We start from the raw sequence: 18278 nt of genomic DNA on the forward strand, positions 1-18278 counted from the left end.
CAAATGACATTTTGAATCATTTTTGGTAGAGTCCATAAAATCAATTTTATGATAAAAAACGATGACCCCGGACCAGTCGAACGTACAATATTAAAAAAAAAAAAAATACAAAAAATAAAATAAAATATTGAACAAAATTAAAAAAAATTTTTTAAAACAAAGCAAAAACAAAAAAAGATGATGAAATTTTAACATTTAATCTTTTGACTTTAAATTACTGTTGGATGTGAATTATTACTTTTTCAACTGAAATAAGTGTGTTTAATGTGATTTCTGTGCATGGAATTGGACAAAAGTGAAGCTTCCGAGTAAACAAAATTCTGTAAAAATGACAATTTTGGTAACTGTGAGGGTTTAAAAAGTGGTTATTCAACATGAGGCCCGATCCAAATGACATTTTGAATCATTTTTGGTAGAGTCCATAAAATCTATTTTATGATGAAAAACGATGACCCCGGACCAGTCGAACGTACAATATTTAAACAAAAAAAATACAAAAAAAATAATAATAATAAATAAAAATAAAAAATATTAACCAAAATTAAAAAAAATAAATAAATAAATAAATTAAAAAAAAAAAAAAATGAAGAAATTTTAACATTTAATCTTTTGACTTTAAATTACTGTTGGATGTGAATTATTACTTTTTCAACTAAAATAAGTGTGTTTAAAGTGATTTCTGTGCCTGAAATTGGACAAAAGTGAAGCTTCTGAGTAAGCAAAACTCTGTAAAAATGACAATTTTGGTAACTGTGAGGGTTTAAAAAGTATTTATTCAACAAGAGGCCCGATCCAAATGACATTTTGAATCATTTTTGGTAGAGTCCATAAAATCAATTTTATGATGAAAAACTATGACCCCGGACCAGTCGGACATACAATATTTAAAAAAAAAAATACAAAAAATGAAAATAAAATAAAAATATTGAACAAAATAAAAAAAAAAAAAAAAAGATGATGACATTTTAACATTTAATCTTTTGACTTTAAATTACTGTTGGATGTGAATTATTACTTTTTCAACTAAAATAAGTGTGTTTAAAGTGATTTCTGTGCCTGGAATTGAACAAAAGTGAAGCTTCTGAGTAAGCAAAACTCTGTAAAACTGACAATTTTGGTAACTGTGAGGGTTTAAAAAGTGGTTATTCAACATGAGGCCCGATCCAAATGACATTTTGAATCATTTTTGGTAGAGTCCATAAAATCAATTTTATGATGAAAACCGATGACCCCGAACCAGTCGAACGTACAATATTTAAAAAAAAAAATACAAAAAAAAAATAATAATAAATAAAACATTTAAAATATTAACCAAAATTTAAAAAAAAAAAAATAATTAAAAAAAAAAAAAAAAAAAAAAGATGATGAAATTTTAACATTTAATCTTTTGACTTTAAATTACTGTTGGATGTGAATTATTACTTTTTCAACTAAAATAAGTGTGTTTAAAGTGATTTCTGTGCCTGGAATTGGACAAAAGTGAAGCTTCTGAGTAAGCAAAACTCTGTAAAAATGACAATTTTGGTAACTGTGAGGGTTTAAAAAGTGGTTATTCAACATGAGGCCCGATCCAAATGACATTTTGAATAATTTTTGGTAGAGTCCATAAAATCAATTTTATGATAAAAAACGATGACCCCGGACCAGTCGAACGTACAATATTAAAAAAAAAAAAAATACAAAAAAATAAAATAAAATATTGAACAAAATAAAAATAAAAAATTAAATAAAAAAAAAAAAAAAAAGATGATGAAATTTTAACATTTAATCTTTTGACTTTAAATTACTGTTGGATGTGAATTATTACTTTTTCAACTAAAATAAGTGTGTTTAAAGTGATTTCTGTGCCTGGAATTGGACAAAAGTGAAGCTTCCGAGTAAACAAAATTCTGTAAAAATGACAATTTTGGTAACTGTGAGGGTTTAAAAAGTGGTTATTCAACATGAGGCCCGATCCAAATGACATTTTGAATAATTTTTGGTAGAGTCCATAAAATCAATTTTATGATGAAAAACGATGACCCCGGACCAGTCGAACGTACAATATTTAAAAAATAAAAAATAAAAAAAATAATAATAATAAATAAAAAAATAAAAATATTAACCAAAATTAAAAAATAAATAAAAAAAAAAATTAAAAAAAATAAATAAATAAAAAGATGATGAAATGTTAACATTTAATCTTTTGACTTTAAATTACTGTTGGATGTGAATTATTACTTTTTCAACTAAAATAAGTGTGTTTAAAGTGATTTCTATGCCTGAAATTGGACAAAAGTGAAGCTTCTGAGTAAGCAAAACTCTGTAAAAATGACAATTTTGGTAACTGTGAGGGTTTAAAAAGTATGTATTCAACATGAGGCCCGATCCAAAGGACATTTTGAATCATTTTTGGAAGAGTCCATAAAATCAATTTTATGATGAAAAACTATGACCCCGGACCAGTCGAACATACAATATTTTAAAAAAATAAATACAAAAAATGAAAATAAAATAAAAATATTGAACAAAAAAAAAAAAAAAAAAGATGATGAAATTTTAACATTTAATCTTTTGACTTTACATTACTGTTGGATGTGAATTATTACTTTTTCAACTAAAATAAGTGTGTTTAAAGTGATTTCTGTGCCTGAAATTGGTCAAAAGTGAAGGTTCTGAGTAAGCAAAACTCTGTAAAAATGACAATTTTGGTAACTGTGAGGGTTCAAAAAGTGGTTATTCAACATGAGGCCCGATCCAAATGACATTTTGAATCATTTTTGGTAGAGTCCATAAAATCAATTTTATGATGAAAACTGATGACCCCGGACCAGTCGAACGTCCAATATTAAAAAAAAAAAATACAACAAAAAAATTACAAAAAATTACAAAAAATTTAAAATAAATAAATAAATAAATAAAAAAAATTAAATAAAAAAAAAAAGAAAAGATGATGAAATTTTAACATTTATTCTTTTGACTTTAAATTACTGTTGGATGTGAATTATTACTTTTTCAACTGAAATAAGTGTGTTTAAAGTGATTTCTGTGCCTGAAATTGGTCAAAAGTGAAGCTTCTGAGTAAGCAAAACTCTGTAAAAATGACAATTTTGGTAACTGTGAGGGTTTAAAAAGTGGTTATTCAACATGAGGCCCGATCCAAATGACATTTTGAATCATTTTTGGTAGAGTCCATAAAATCAATTTTATGATGAAAACCGATGACCCCGGACCAGTCGAACGTACAATATTTAAAAATAAATAAATACAAAAAAAACTAAAAAAAATAAATAAAATACTGAAAAAATAAATTTTTATTAAAAAAAAAGATGATGAAATTTTAACATTTAATCTTTTGACTTTAAATTACTGTTGGATGTGAATTATTACTTTTTCAACTAAAATAAGTGTGTTTAAAGTGATTTCCGTGCCTGAAATTGGACAAAAGTGAAGCTTCTGAGTAAGCAAAACTCTGTAAAAATGACAATTTTGGTAACTGTGTGGGTTTAAAAAGTATTTATTCAACATGAGGCCCGATCCAAATGACATTTTGAATCATTTTTGGTAGAGTCCATAAAATCAATTTTATGATGAAAAACTATGACCCCGGACCAGTCGAACATACAATATTTTAAAAAAATAAATACAAAAAATGAAAATAAAATAAAAATATTGAACACAATTAAAAAAAAAAAAAAAAGATGATGAAATTTTAACATTTAATCTTTTGACTTTAAATTACTGTTGGATGTGAATTATTACTTTTTCAACTAAAATAAGTTGTTTAAAGTGATTTCTGTGCCTGGAATTGGACAAAAGTGAAGCTTCTGAGTAAGCAAAACTCTGTAAAAATGACAATTTTGGTAACTGTGAGGGTTTAAAAAGTGGTTATTCAACATGAGGCCAGATCCAAATGACATTTTGAATCATTTTTGGTAGAGTCCATAAAATCAATTTTATGATAAAAAACGATGACCCCGGACCAGTCGAACGTACAATATTAAAAAAAAAAAAAATACAAAAAAAAAAAAAAAAATATTGAACAAAATTAAAAAAAATTTTTTTTTAAAAAAACAAAAACAAAAAAAGATGATGAAATTTTAACATTTAATCTTTTGACTTTAAATTACTGTTGGATGTGAATTATTACTTTTTCAACTAAAATAAGTGTGTTTAAAGTGATTTCTGTGCCTGGAATTGGACAAAAGTGAAGCTTCCGAGTAAACAAAATTCTGTAAAAATGACAATTTTGGTAACTGTGAGGGTTTAAAAAGTGGTTATTCAACATGAGGCCCGATCCAAATGACATTTTGAATAATTTTTGGTAGAGTCCATAAAATCAATTTTATGATGAAAAACGATGACCCCGGACCAGTCGAACGTACAATATTTAAAAAATAAAAAATAAAAAAAATAATAATAATAAATAAAAAAATAAAAATATTAACCAAAATTAAAAAAAAAATTAAAAAAAAAAATTAAAAAAAAAATAAAAATAAAAAGATGATGAAATGTTAACATTTAATCTTTTGACTTTAAATTACTGTTGGATGTGAATTATTACTTTTTCAACTAAAATAGGTGTGTTTAAAGTGATTTCTATGCCTGAAATTGGACAAAAGTGAAGCTTCTGAGTAAGCAAAACTCTGTAAAAATGACAATTTTGGTAACTGTGAGGGTTTAAAAAGTATGTATTCAACATGAGGCCCGATCCAAAGGACATTTTGAATCATTTTTGGAAGAGTCCATAAAATCAATTTTATGATGAAAAACTATGACCCCGGACCAGTCGAACATACAATATTTTAAAAAAATAAATACAAAAAATGAAAATAAAATAAAAATATTGAACAAAAAAAAAAAAAAAAGATGATGAAATTTTAACATTTAATCTTTTGACTTTACATTACTGTTGGATGTGAATTATTACTTTTTCAACTAAAATAAGTGTGTTTAAAGTGATTTCTGTGCCTGAAATTGGTCAAAAGTGAAGGTTCTGAGTAAGCAAAACTCTGTAAAAATGACAATTTTGGTAACTGTGAGGGTTCAAAAAGTGGTTATTCAACATGAGGCCCGATCCAAATGACATTTTGAATCATTTTTGGTAGAGTCCATAAAATCAATTTTATGATGAAAACTGATGACCCCGGACCAGTCGAACGTCCAATATTAAAAAAAAAAAATACAAAAAAAAATTACAAAAAATTACAAAAAATTTAAAATAAATAAATAAATAAATAAAAAAAATTAAATAAAAAAAAAAAGAAAAGATGATGAAATTTTAATATTTATTCTTTTGACTTTAAATTACTGTTGGATGTGAATTATTACTTTTTCAACTGAAATAAGTGTGTTTAAAGTGATTTCTGTGCCTGAAATTGGTCAAAAGTGAAGCTTCTGAGTAAGCAAAACTCTGTAAAAATGACAATTTTGGTAACTGTGAGGGTTTAAAAAGTGGTTATTCAACATGAGGCCCGATCCAAATGACATTTTGAATCATTTTTGGTAGAGTCCATAAAATCAATTTTATGATGAAAACCGATGACCCCGGACCAGTCGAACGTACAATATTTAAAAATAAATAAATACAAAAAAAACTAAAAAAAAAAAATAAAATACTGAAAAAATAAATTTTTATTAAAAAAAAAGATGATGAAATTTTAACATTTAATCTTTTGACTTTAAATTACTGTTGGATGTGAATTATTACTTTTTCAACTAAAATAAGTGTGTTTAAAGTGATTTCCGTGCCTGAAATTGGACAAAAGTGAAGCTTCTGAGTAAGCAAAACTCTGTAAAAATGACAATTTTGGTAACTGTGTGGGTTTAAAAAGTATTTATTCAACATGAGGCCCGATCCAAATGACATTTTGAATCATTTTTGGTAGAGTCCATAAAATCAATTTTATGATGAAAAACTATGACCCCGGACCAGTCGAACATACAATATTTTAAAAAAATAAATACAAAAAATGAAAATAAAATAAAAATATTGAACACAATTAAAAAAAAAAAAAAAAGATGATGAAATTTTAACATTTAATCTTTTGACTTTAAATTACTGTTGGATGTGAATTATTACTTTTTCAACTAAAATAAGTTGTTTAAAGTGATTTCTGTGCCTGGAATTGGACAAAAGTGAAGCTTCTGAGTAAGCAAAACTCTGTAAAAATGACAATTTTGGTAACTGTGAGGGTTTAAAAAGTGGTTATTCAACATGAGGCCAGATCCAAATGACATTTTGAATCATTTTTGGTAGAGTCCATAAAATCAATTTTATGATAAAAAACGATGACCCCGGACCAGTCGAACGTACAATATTAAAAAAAAAAAAATACAAAAAAAAAAAAAAAATATTGAACAAAATTAAAAAAAAAAAATTTTTAAAAAAACAAAAACAAAAAAAGATGATGAAATTTTAACATTTAATCTTTTGACTTTAAATTACTGTTGGATGTGAATTATTACTTTTTCAACTAAAATAAGTGTGTTTAATGTGATTTCTGTGCCTGGAATTGGACAAAAGTGAAGCTTCCGAGTAAACAAAATTCTGTAAAAATGACAATTTTGGTAACTGTGAGGGTTTAAAAAGTGGTTATTCAACATGAGGCCCGATCCAAATGACATTTTGAATCATTTTTGGTAGAGTCCATAAAATCAATTTTATGATGAAAAACGATGACCCCGGACCACTCGAACGTACAATATTTAAACAAAAAAAATACAAAAAAAATAATAATAATAAATAAAAATAAAAAATATTTAAAAAAATTAAAAAAATAAATAAATAAATAAATAAAAAAAAAAAAATGATGAAATTTTAACATTTAATCTTTTGACTTTAAATTACTGTTGGATGTGAATTATTATTTTTTCAACTAAAATAAGTGTGTTTAAAGTGAATTCTCTGCCTGAAATTGGTCAAAAGTGAAGCTTCTGAGTAAGCAAAACTCTGTAAAAATGACAATTTTGGTAACTGTGAGGGTTTAAAAAGTGGTTATTCAACATGAGGCCCGATCCAAATGACATTTTGAATCATTTTTGGTAGAGTCCATAAAATCAATTTTATGATGAAAACCGATGACCCCGGACCAGTCGAACGTACAATATTTAAAATTAAATAAATACAAAAAAAAACTAAAAAAAATAAATAAAAGTTTGAAAAAAAAAAAATTAATTAAAAAAAAGATGATGAAATTTTAACATTTAATCTTTTGACTTTAAATTACTGTTGGATGTGAATTATTACTTTTTCAACTAAAATAAGTGTGTTTAAAGTGATTTCTGTGCCTGAAATTGGACAAAAGTGAAGCTTCTGAGTAAGCAAAACTCTGTAAAAATGACAATTTTGGTAACTGTGAGGGTTTAAAAAGTATTTATTCAACATGAGGCCCGATCCAAATGACATTTTGAATCATTTTTGGTAGAGTCCATAAAATCAATTTTATGATAAAAAACGATGACCCCGGACCAGTCGAACGTACAATATTAAAAAAAAAAAAAATACAAAAAAATAAAAAAAATATTGAACAAAATAAAAAAAAAAAAATTTAAAAAAAAACAAAAACAAAAAAAGATGATGAAATTTTAACATTTAATCTTTTGACTTTAAATTACTGTTGGATGTGAATTATTACTTTTTCAACTAAAATAAGTGTGTTTAATGTGATTTCTGTTCCTGGAATTGGACAAAAGTGAAGCTTCCGAGTAAACAAAATTCTGTAAAAATGACAATTTTGGTAACTGTGAGGGTTTAAAAAGTGGTTATTCAACATGAGGCCCGATCCAAATGACATTTTGAATCATTTTTGGTAGAGTCCATAAAATCAATTTTATGATAAAAAACGATGACCCCGGACCAGTCGAACGTACAATATTAAAAAATAAAAAAATACAAAAAAATAAAATAAAATATTGAACAAAATAAAAAAAAATTAAATAAAAAAAAAAAAAAAAGATGATGAAATTTTAACATTTAATCTTTTGACTTTAAATTACTGTTGGATGTGAATTATTACTTTTTCAACTAAAATAAGTGTGTTTAAAGTGATTTCTGTGCCTGGAATTGGACAAAAGTGAAGCTTCCGAGTAAACAAAATTCTGTAAAAATGACAATTTTGGTAACTGTGAGGGTTTAAAAAGTGGTTATTCAACATGAGGCCCGATCCAAATGACATTTTGAATCATTTTTGGTAGAGTCAATAAAATCAATTTTATGATGAAAAACGATGACCCCGGACCAGTCGAACGTACAATATTTAAAAAAAAAAAATACAAAAAAATAATAATAATAAATAAAAAAATAAAAATATTAACCAAAATAAAAAAAATTTAAAAAAAAATAAATTTAAAAAAAAAACAAAAAAAAAGATGATGAAATGTTAACATTTAATCTTTTGACTTTAAATTACTGTTGGATGTGAAATATTACTTTTTCAACTAAAATAAGTGTGTTTAAAGTGATTTCTATGCCTGAAATTGGACAAAAGTGAAGCTTCTGAGTAAGCAAAACTCTGTAAAAATGACAATTTTGGTAACTGTGAGGGTTTAAAAAGTATTTATTCAACATGAGGCCCGATCCAAAGGACATTTTGAATCATTTTTGGAAGAGTCCATAAAATCAATTTTATGATGAAAAACTATGACCCCGGACCAGTCGAACATACAATATTTTAAAAAAATAAATACAAAAAATGAAAATAAAATAAAAATATTGAAAAAAAAAAAAAAAAAAAAAAAGATGATGAAATTTTAACATTTAATCTTTTGACTTTACATTACTGTTGGATGTGAATTATTACTTTTTCAACTAAAATAAGTGTGTTTAAAGTGATTTCTGTGCCTGAAATTGGTCAAAAGTGAAGCTTCTGAGTAAGCAAAACTCTGTAAAAATGACAATTTTGGTAACTGTGAGGGTTTAAAAAGTATTTATTCAACATGAGGCCCGATCCAAATGACTTTTTGAATCATTTTTGTTAGAGTCCATAAAATCAATTTTATGATGAAAAACTATGACCCCGGACCAGTCGAACGTACAATATTTAAACAAAAAAAATACAAAAAAAATAATAATAATAAATAAAAATAAAAAATATTAAAAAAAATAAAAAAAAATAAATAAATAAATAAATAAAAAAAAAAAATGATGAAATTTTAACATTTAATCTTTTGACTTTAAATTACTGTTGGATGTGAATTATTATTTTTTCAACTAAAATAAGTGTGTTTAAAGTGAATTCTCTGCCTGAAATTGGTCAAAAGTGAAGCTTCTGAGTAAGCAAAACTCTGTAAAAATGACAATTTTGGTAACTGTGAGGGTTTAAAAAGTGGTTATTCAACATGAGGCCCGATCCAAATGACATTTTGAATCATTTTTGGTAGAGTCCATAAAATTAATTTTATGATGAAAACCGATGACCCCGGACCAGTCGAACGTACAATATTTAAAATTAAATAAATACAAAAAAAAAATAAAAAAAATAAATAAAAGTTTGAAAAAAAAAAAATTTCATTAAAAAAAAAGATGATGAAATTTTAACATTTAATCTTTTGACTTTAAATTACTGTTGGATGTGAATTATTACTTTTTCAACTAAAATAAGTGTGTTTAAAGTGATTTCTGTGCCTGAAATTGGACAAAAGTGAAGCTTCTGAGTAAGCAAAACTCTGTAAAAATGACAATTTTGGTAACTTTGAGGGTTTAAAAAGTATTTATTCAACATGAGGCCCGATCCAAATGACATTTTGAATCATTTTTGGTAGAGTCCATAAAATCAATTTTATGATGAAAAACTATGACCCCGGACCAGTCGGACATACAATATTTTAAAAAAATAAATACAAAAAATGAAAATAAAATAAAAATATTGAACAAAATAAAAAAATAAATAAAAAAGATGATGAAATTTTAACATTTAATCTTTTGACTTTAAATTACTGTTGGATGTGAATTATTACTTTTTCAACTAAAATAAGTGTGTTTAAAGTGATTTCTGTGCCTGGAATTGGACAAAAGTGAAGCTTCTGAGTATGCAAAACTCTGTAAAACTGACAATTTTGGTAACTGTGAGGGTTTAAAAAGTGGTTATTCAACATGAGGCCTGATCCAAATGACATTTTGAATCATTTTTGGTAGAGTCCATAAAATCAATTTTATGATGAAAAACGATCACCCCGGACCAGTCGAACATACAATATTTAAAAAAATTATATAATAAAAATGAATAAAAAAAAAATATTGAACAAAATTTAAACAAAAAAAAAAAAGATGATGAAATTTTAACATTTAATCTTTTGACTTTAAATTACTGTTGGATGTGAATTATTACTTTTTCAACTAAAATAAGTGTGTTTAAAGTGATTTCTGTGCCTGGAATTGGACAAAAGTGAAGCTTCCGAGTAAACAAAATTCTGTAAAAATGACAATTTTGGTAACTGTGAGGGTTTAAAAAGTGGTTATTCAACATGAGGCCCGATCCAAATGACATTTTGAATCATTTTTGGTAGAGTCAATAAAATCAATTTTATGATGAAAAACGATGACCCCAGACCAGTCGAACGTACAATATTAAAAAATAAAAAAATACAAAAAAATAAAATAATATATTGAACAAAATAAAAAAAAATTAAATAAAAGAAAAAAAAAAAAGATGATGAAATTTTAACATTTAATCTTTTGACTTTAAATTACTGTTGGATGTGAATTATTACTTTTTCAACTAAAATAAGTGTGTTTAAAGTGATTTCTGTGCCTGGAATTGGACAAAAGTGAAGCTTCCGAGTAAACAAAATTCTGTAAAAATGACAATTTTGGTAACTGTGAGGGTTTAAAAAGTGGTTATTCAACATGAGGCCCGATCCAAATGACATTTTGAATCATTTTTGGTAGAGTCAATAAAATCAATTTTATGATGAAAAACGATGACCCCGGACCAGTCGAACGTACAATATTTAAAAAAAAAAAATACAAAAAAATAATAATAATAAATAAAAAAATAAAAATATTAACCAAAATAAAAAAAATTTAAAAAAAAATTAATTTAAAAAAAACAAAAAAAAAGATGATGAAATGTTAACATTTAATCTTTTGACTTTAAATTACTGTTGGATGTGAATTATTACTTTTTCAACTAAAATAAGTGTGTTTAAAGTGATTTCTATGCCTGAAATTGGACAAAAGTGAAGCTTCTGAGTAAGCAAAACTCTGTAAAAATGACAATTTTGGTAACTGTGAGGGTTTAAAAAGTATTTATTCAACATGAGGCCCGATCCAAAGGACATTTTGAATCATTTTTGGAAGAGTCCATAAAATCAATTTTATGATGAAAAACTATGACCCCGGACCAGTCGAACATACAATATTTTAAAAAAAATAAATACAAAAAATGAAAATAAAATAAAAATATTGAACAAAAAAAAAAAAAAAAAAAAAGATGATGAAATTTTAACATTTAATCTTTTGACTTTACATTACTGTTGGATGTGAATTATTACTTTTTCAACTAAAATAAGTGTGTTTAAAGTGATTTCTGTGCCTGAAATTGGTCAAAAGTGAAGGTTCTGAGTAAGCAAAACTCTGTAAAAATGACAATTTTGGTAACTGTGAGGGTTCAAAAAGTGGTTATTCAACATGAGGCCCGATCCAAATGACATTTTGAATCATTTTTGGTAGAGTCCATAAAATCAATTTTATGATGAAAACTGATGACCCCGGACCAGTCGAACGTACAATATTTAAAAAAAAAAAATACAAAAAATAATAATAATAAATAAAAAAATTAAAATATTAACCAAAATTTAAAAAAAAAAGAATAAATAAATAAAAAAAATAAAAAGATGATGAAATTTTAACATTTAATCTTTTGACTTTAAATTACTGTTGGATGTGAATTATTACTTTTTCAGCTAAAATAAGTGTGTTTAAAGTGATTTCTGTGCCTGAAATTGGACAAAAGTGAAGCTTCTGAGTAAGCAAAACTCTGTAAAAATGACAATTTTGGTAACTGTGAGGGTTTAAAAAGTGGTTATTCAACATGAGGCCCGATCCAAATGACATTTTGAATCATTTTTGGTAGAGTCCATAAAATCAATTTTATGATGAAAACCGATGACCCCGGACCAGTCGAACGTACAATATTTAAAAATAAATAAATACAAAAAAAAATAAAAAAAATAAATAAAATACTGAAAAAATAAATTTTTATTAAAAAAAAGATGATGAAATTTTAACATTTAATCTTTTGACTTTAAATTACTGTTGGATGTGAATTATTACTTTTTCAACTAAAATAAGTGTGTTTAAAGTGATTTCCGTGCCTGAAATTGGACAAAAGTGAAGCTTCTGAGTAAGCAAAACTCTGTAAAAATGACAATTTTGGTAACTGTGAGGGTTTAAAAAGTATTTATTCAACATGAGGCCCGATCCAAATGACATTTTGAATCATTTTTGGTAGAGTCCATAAAATCAATTTTATGATGAAAAACGATCACCCCGGACCAGTCGAACATACAATATTTAAAAAAATTATATATTAAAAATGAATAAAAAAAAATATTGAACAAAATTTAAACAAAAAAAAAAAAGATGATGAAATTTTAACATTTAATCTTTTGACTTTAAATTACTGTTGGATGTGAATTATTACTTTTTCAACTAAAATAAGTGTGTTTAAAGTGATTTCTGTGCCTGAAATTGGTCAAAAGTGAAGCTTCTGAGTAAGCAAAACTCTGTAAAAATGACAATTTTGGTAACTGTGAGGGTTTAAAAAGTGGTTATTCAACATGAGGCCCGATCCAAATGACATTTTGAATCATTTTTGGTAGAGTCCATAAAATCAATTTTATGATGAAAACCGATGACCCCGAACCAGTCAAACGTACAATATTTAAAAAAAAAATACAAAAAAAAAATAATAATAAATAAAAAATTTAAAATATTAACCAAAATTTAAAAAAAAAAAATATAATAATAATTAAAAAAAAAAAAAAAAAAAGATGATGAAATTTTAACATTTAATCTTTTGACTTTAAATTACTGTTGGATGTGAATTATTACTTTTTCAACTAAAATAAGTTGTTTAAAGTGATTTCTGTGCCTGGAATTGGACAAAAGTGAAGCTTCTGAGTAAGCAAAACTCTGTAAAAATGACAATTTTGGTAACTGTGAGGGTTTAAAAAGTGGTTATTCAACATGAGGCCCGATCCAAATGACATTTTGAATCATTTTTGGTAGAGTCCATAAAATCAATTTTATGATAAAAAACGATGACCCCGGACCAGTCGAACGTACAATATTAAAAAAAAAAAAAAATACAAAAAAAAAAATATATATTGAACAAAATTTAAAAAAAAAAATTTTAAAAAAAACAAAAACAAAAAAAGATGATGAAATTTTAACATTTAATCTTTTGACTTTAAATTACTGTTGGATGTGAATTATTACTTTTTCAACTAAAATAAGTGTGTTTAATGTGATTTCTGTTCCTGGAATTGGACAAAAGTGAAGCTTCCGAGTAAACAAAATTCTGTAAAAATGACAATTTTGGTAACTGTGAGGGTTTAAAAAGTGGTTATTCAACATGAGGCCCGATCCAAATGACATTTTGAATCATTTTTGGTAGAGTCCATAAAATCTATTTTATGATGAAAAACGATGACCCCGGACCAGTCGAACGTACAATATTTAAACAAAAAAAATACAAAAAAAATAATAATAATAAATAAAAACAAAAAATATTAACCAAAATTTAAAAAAAAAAATAATAAATAAAAAAAAAAAAAAAATGATGAAATTTTAACATTTAATCTTTTGACTTTAAATTACTGTTGGATGTGAATTATTATTTTTTCAACTAAAATAAGTGTGTTTAAAGTGAATTCTCTGCCTGAAATTGGTCAAAAGTGAAGCTTCTGAGTAAGCAAAACTCTGTAAAAATGACAATTTTGGTAACTGTGAGGGTTTAAAAAGTGGTTATTCAACATGAGGCCCGATCCAAATGACATTTTGAATCATTTTTGGTAGAGTCCATAAAATTAATTTTATGATGAAAACCGATGACCCCGGACCAGTCGAACGTACAATATTTAAAATTAAATAAATACAAAAAAAAACTTAAAAAAATAAATAAAAGTTTGAAAAAAAAAAATTAAATTAAAAAAAAAGATGATGAAATTTTAACATTTAATCTTTTGACTTTAAATTACTGTTGGATGTGAATTATTACTTTTTCAACTAAAATAAGTGTGTTTAAAGTGATTTCTGTGCCTGAAATTGGACAAAAGTGAAGCTTCTGAGTAAGCAAAACTCTGTAAAAATGACAATTTTGGTAACTTTGAGGGTTTAAAAAGTATTTATTCAACATGAGGCCCGATCCAAATGACATTTTGAATCATTTTTGGTAGAGTCCATAAAATCAATTTTATGATGAAAAACTATGACCCCGGACCAGTCGGACATACAATATTTTAAAAAAATAAATACAAAAAATGAAAATAAAATAAAAATATTGAACAAAATAAAAAAATAAATAAAAAAGATGATGAAATTTTAACATTTAATCTTCTGACTTTAAATTACTGTTGGATGTGAATTATTACTTTTTCAACTAAAATAAGTGTGTTTAAAGTGATTTCTGTGCCTGGAATTGGACAAAAGTGAAGCTTCTGAGTATGCAAAACTCTGTAAAACTGACAATTTTGGTAACTGTGAGGGTTTAAAAAGTGGTTATTCAACATGAGGCCTGATCCAAATGACATTTTGAATCATTTTTGGTAGAGTCCATAAAATCAATTTTATGATGAAAAACGATCACCCCGGACCAGTCGAACATACAATATTTAAAAAAATTATATAATAAAAATGAATAAAAAAAAAATATTGAACAAAATTTAAACAAAAAAAAAAAGATGATGAAATTTTAACATTTAATCTTTTGACTTTAAATTACTGTTGGATGTGAATTATTACTTTTTCAACTAAAATAAGTGTGTTTAAAGTGATTTCTGTGCCTGGAATTGAACAAAAGTGAAGCTTCTGAGTAAGCAAAACTCTGTAAAAATGACAATTTTGGTAACTGTGAGGGTTTAAAAAGTGGTTATTCAACATGAGGCCCGATCCAAATGACATTTTGAATCATTTTTGGTAGAGTCCATAAAATCAATTTTATGATAAAAAACGATGACCCCGGACCAGTCGAACGTACAATATTAAAAAATAAAAAAATACAAAAAAATAAAATAAAATATTGAACAAAATAAAAAAAAAAATTAAATAAAAAAAAAAAAAAGATGATGAAATTTTAACATTTAATCTTTTGACTTTAAATTACTGTTGGATGTGAATTATTACTTTTTCAACTAAAATAAGTGTGTTTAAAGTGATTTCTGTGCCTGGAATTGGACAAAAGTGAAGCTTCCGAGTAAACAAAATTCTGTAAAAATGACAATTTTGGTAACTGTGAGGGTTTAAAAAGTGGTTATTCAACATGAGGCCCGATCCAAATGACATTTTGAATCATTTTTGGTAGAGTCAATAAAATCAATTTTATGATGAAAAACGATGACCCCGGACCAGTCGAACGTACAATATTTAAAAAAAAAAATACAAAAAAATAATAATAATAAATAAAAAAATAAAAATATTAACCAAAATAAAAAAAAATAAAAAAAAAAAAAATTTAAAAAAAAAACAAAAAAAAAGATGATGAAATGTTAACATTTAATCTTTTGACTTTAAATTACTGTTGGATGTGAATTATTACTTTTTCAACTAAAATAAGTGTGTTTAAAGTGATTTCTATGCCTGAAATTGGACAAAAGTGAAGCTTCTGAGTAAGCAAAACTCTGTAAAAATGACAATTTTGGTAACTGTGAGGGTTTAAAAAGTATTTATTCAACATGAGGCCCGATCCAAAGGACATTTTGAATCATTTTTGGAAGAGTCCATAAAATCAATTTTATGATGAAAAACTATGACCCCGGACCAGTCGAACATACAATATTTTAAAAAAATAAATACAAAAAATGAAAATAAAATGAAAATATTGAACAAAAAAAAAAAAAAAAAAAAGATGATGAAATTTTAACATTTAATCTTTTGACTTTACATTACTGTTGGATGTGAATTATTACTTTTTCAACTAAAATAAGTGTGTTTAAAGTGATTTCTGTGCCTGAAATTGGTCAAAAGTGAAGGTTCTGAGTAAGCAAAACTCTGTAAAAATGACAATTTTGGTAACTGTGAGGGTTCAAAAAGTGGTTATTCAACATGAGGCCCGATCCAAATGACATTTTGAATCATTTTTGGTAGAGTCCATAAAATCAATTTTATGATGAAAACTGATGACCCCGGACCAGTCGAACGTACAATATTTAAAAAAAAAAAAATACAAAAAATAATAATAATATATTTAAAAAAATAAAAATATTAACCAAAATTTTAAAAAAAAAGAATAAATAAATAAAAAAAATAAAAAGATGATGAAATTTTAACATTTAATCTTTTGACTTTAAATTACTGTTGGATGTGAATTATTACTTTTTCAGCTAAAATAAGTGTGTTTAAAGTGATTTCTGTGCCTGAAATTGGACAAAAGTGAAGCTTCTGAGTAAGCAAAACTCTGTAAAAATGACAATTTTGGTAAAGTGAGGGTTTAAAAAGTGGTTATTCAACATGAGGCCCGATCCAAATGACATTTTGAATCATTTTTGGTAGAGTCCATAAAATCAATTTTATGATGAAAACCGATGACCCCGGACCAGTCGAACTTACAATATTTAAAAATAAATAAATACAAAAAAAACTAAAAAAAATAAATAAAATACTGAAAAAATAAATTTTTATTAAAAAAAAGATGATGAAATTTTAACATTTAATCTTTTGACTTTAAATTACTGTTGGATGTGAATTATTACTTTTTCAACTAAAATAAGTGTGTTTAAAGTGATTTCCGTGCCTGAAATTGGACAAAAGTGAAGCTTCTGAGTAAGCAAAACTCTGTAAAAATGACAATTTTGGTAACTGTGAGGGTTTAAAAAGTATTTATTCAACATGAGGCCCGATCCAAATGACATTTTGAATCATTTTTGGTAGAGTCCATAAAATCAATTTTATGATGAAAAACGATCACCCCGGACCAGTCGAACATACAATATTTAAAAAAATTATATAATAAAAATGAATAAAAAAAAAATATTGAACAAAATTTAAACAAAAAAAAAAAGATGATGAAATTTTAACATTTAATCTTTTGACTTTAAATTACTGTTGGATGTGAATTATTACTTTTTCAACTAAAATAAGTGTGTTTAAAGTGATTTCTGTGCCTGAAATTGGTCAAAAGTGAAGCTTCTGAGTAAGCAAAACTCTGTAAAAATGACAATTTTGGTAACTGTGAGGGTTTAAAAAGTGGTTATTCAACATGAGGCCCGATCCAAATGACATTTTGAATCATTTTTGGTAGAGTCCATAAAATCAATTTTATGATGAAAACCGATGACCCCGAACCAGTCGAACGTACAATATTTAAAAAAAAAAATACAAAAAAAAATAATAATAAATAAAAAAATTAAAATATTAACCAAAATTAAAAAAAAAAATAATAATAATAATTTAAAAAAAAAAAAAAAAAAGATGATGAAATTTTAACATTTAATCTTTTGACTTTAAATTACTGTTGGATGTGAATTATTACTTTTTCAACTAAAATAAGTTGTTTAAAGTGATTTCTGTGCCTGGAATTGGACAAAAGTGAAGCTTCTGAGTAAGCAAAACTCTGTAAAAATGACAATTTTGGTAACTGTGAGGGTTTAAAAAGTGGTTATTCAACATGAGGCCCGATCCAAATGACATTTTGAATCATTTTTGGTAGAGTCCATAAAATCAATTTTATGATAAAAAACGATGACCCCGGACCAGTCGAACGTACAATATTAAAAAAAAAAAAATACAAAAAAAAAAAAAAAATATTGAACAAAATTAAAAAAAAAAAATTAAAAAAAAAACAAAAACAAAAAAAGATGATGAAATTTTAACATTTAATCTTTTGACTTTAAATTACTGTTGGATGTGAATTATTACTTTTTCAACTAAAATAAGTGTGTTTAATGTGATTTCTGTTCCTGGAATTGGACAAAAGTGAAGCTTCCGAGTAAACAAAATTCTGTAAAAATGACAATTTTGGTAACTGTGAGGGTTTAAAAAGTGGTTATTCAACATGAGGCCCGATCCAAATGACATTTTGAATCATTTTTGGTAGAGTCCATAAAATCTATTTTATGATGAAAAACGATGACCCCGGACC

The sequence above is a fragment of the Lissotriton helveticus genome, chromosome 4_1, assembly GCF_964261635.1.
Source record: "Lissotriton helveticus chromosome 4_1, aLisHel1.1, whole genome shotgun sequence".
Lineage (NCBI taxonomy): Eukaryota > Metazoa > Chordata > Amphibia > Caudata > Salamandridae > Lissotriton > Lissotriton helveticus.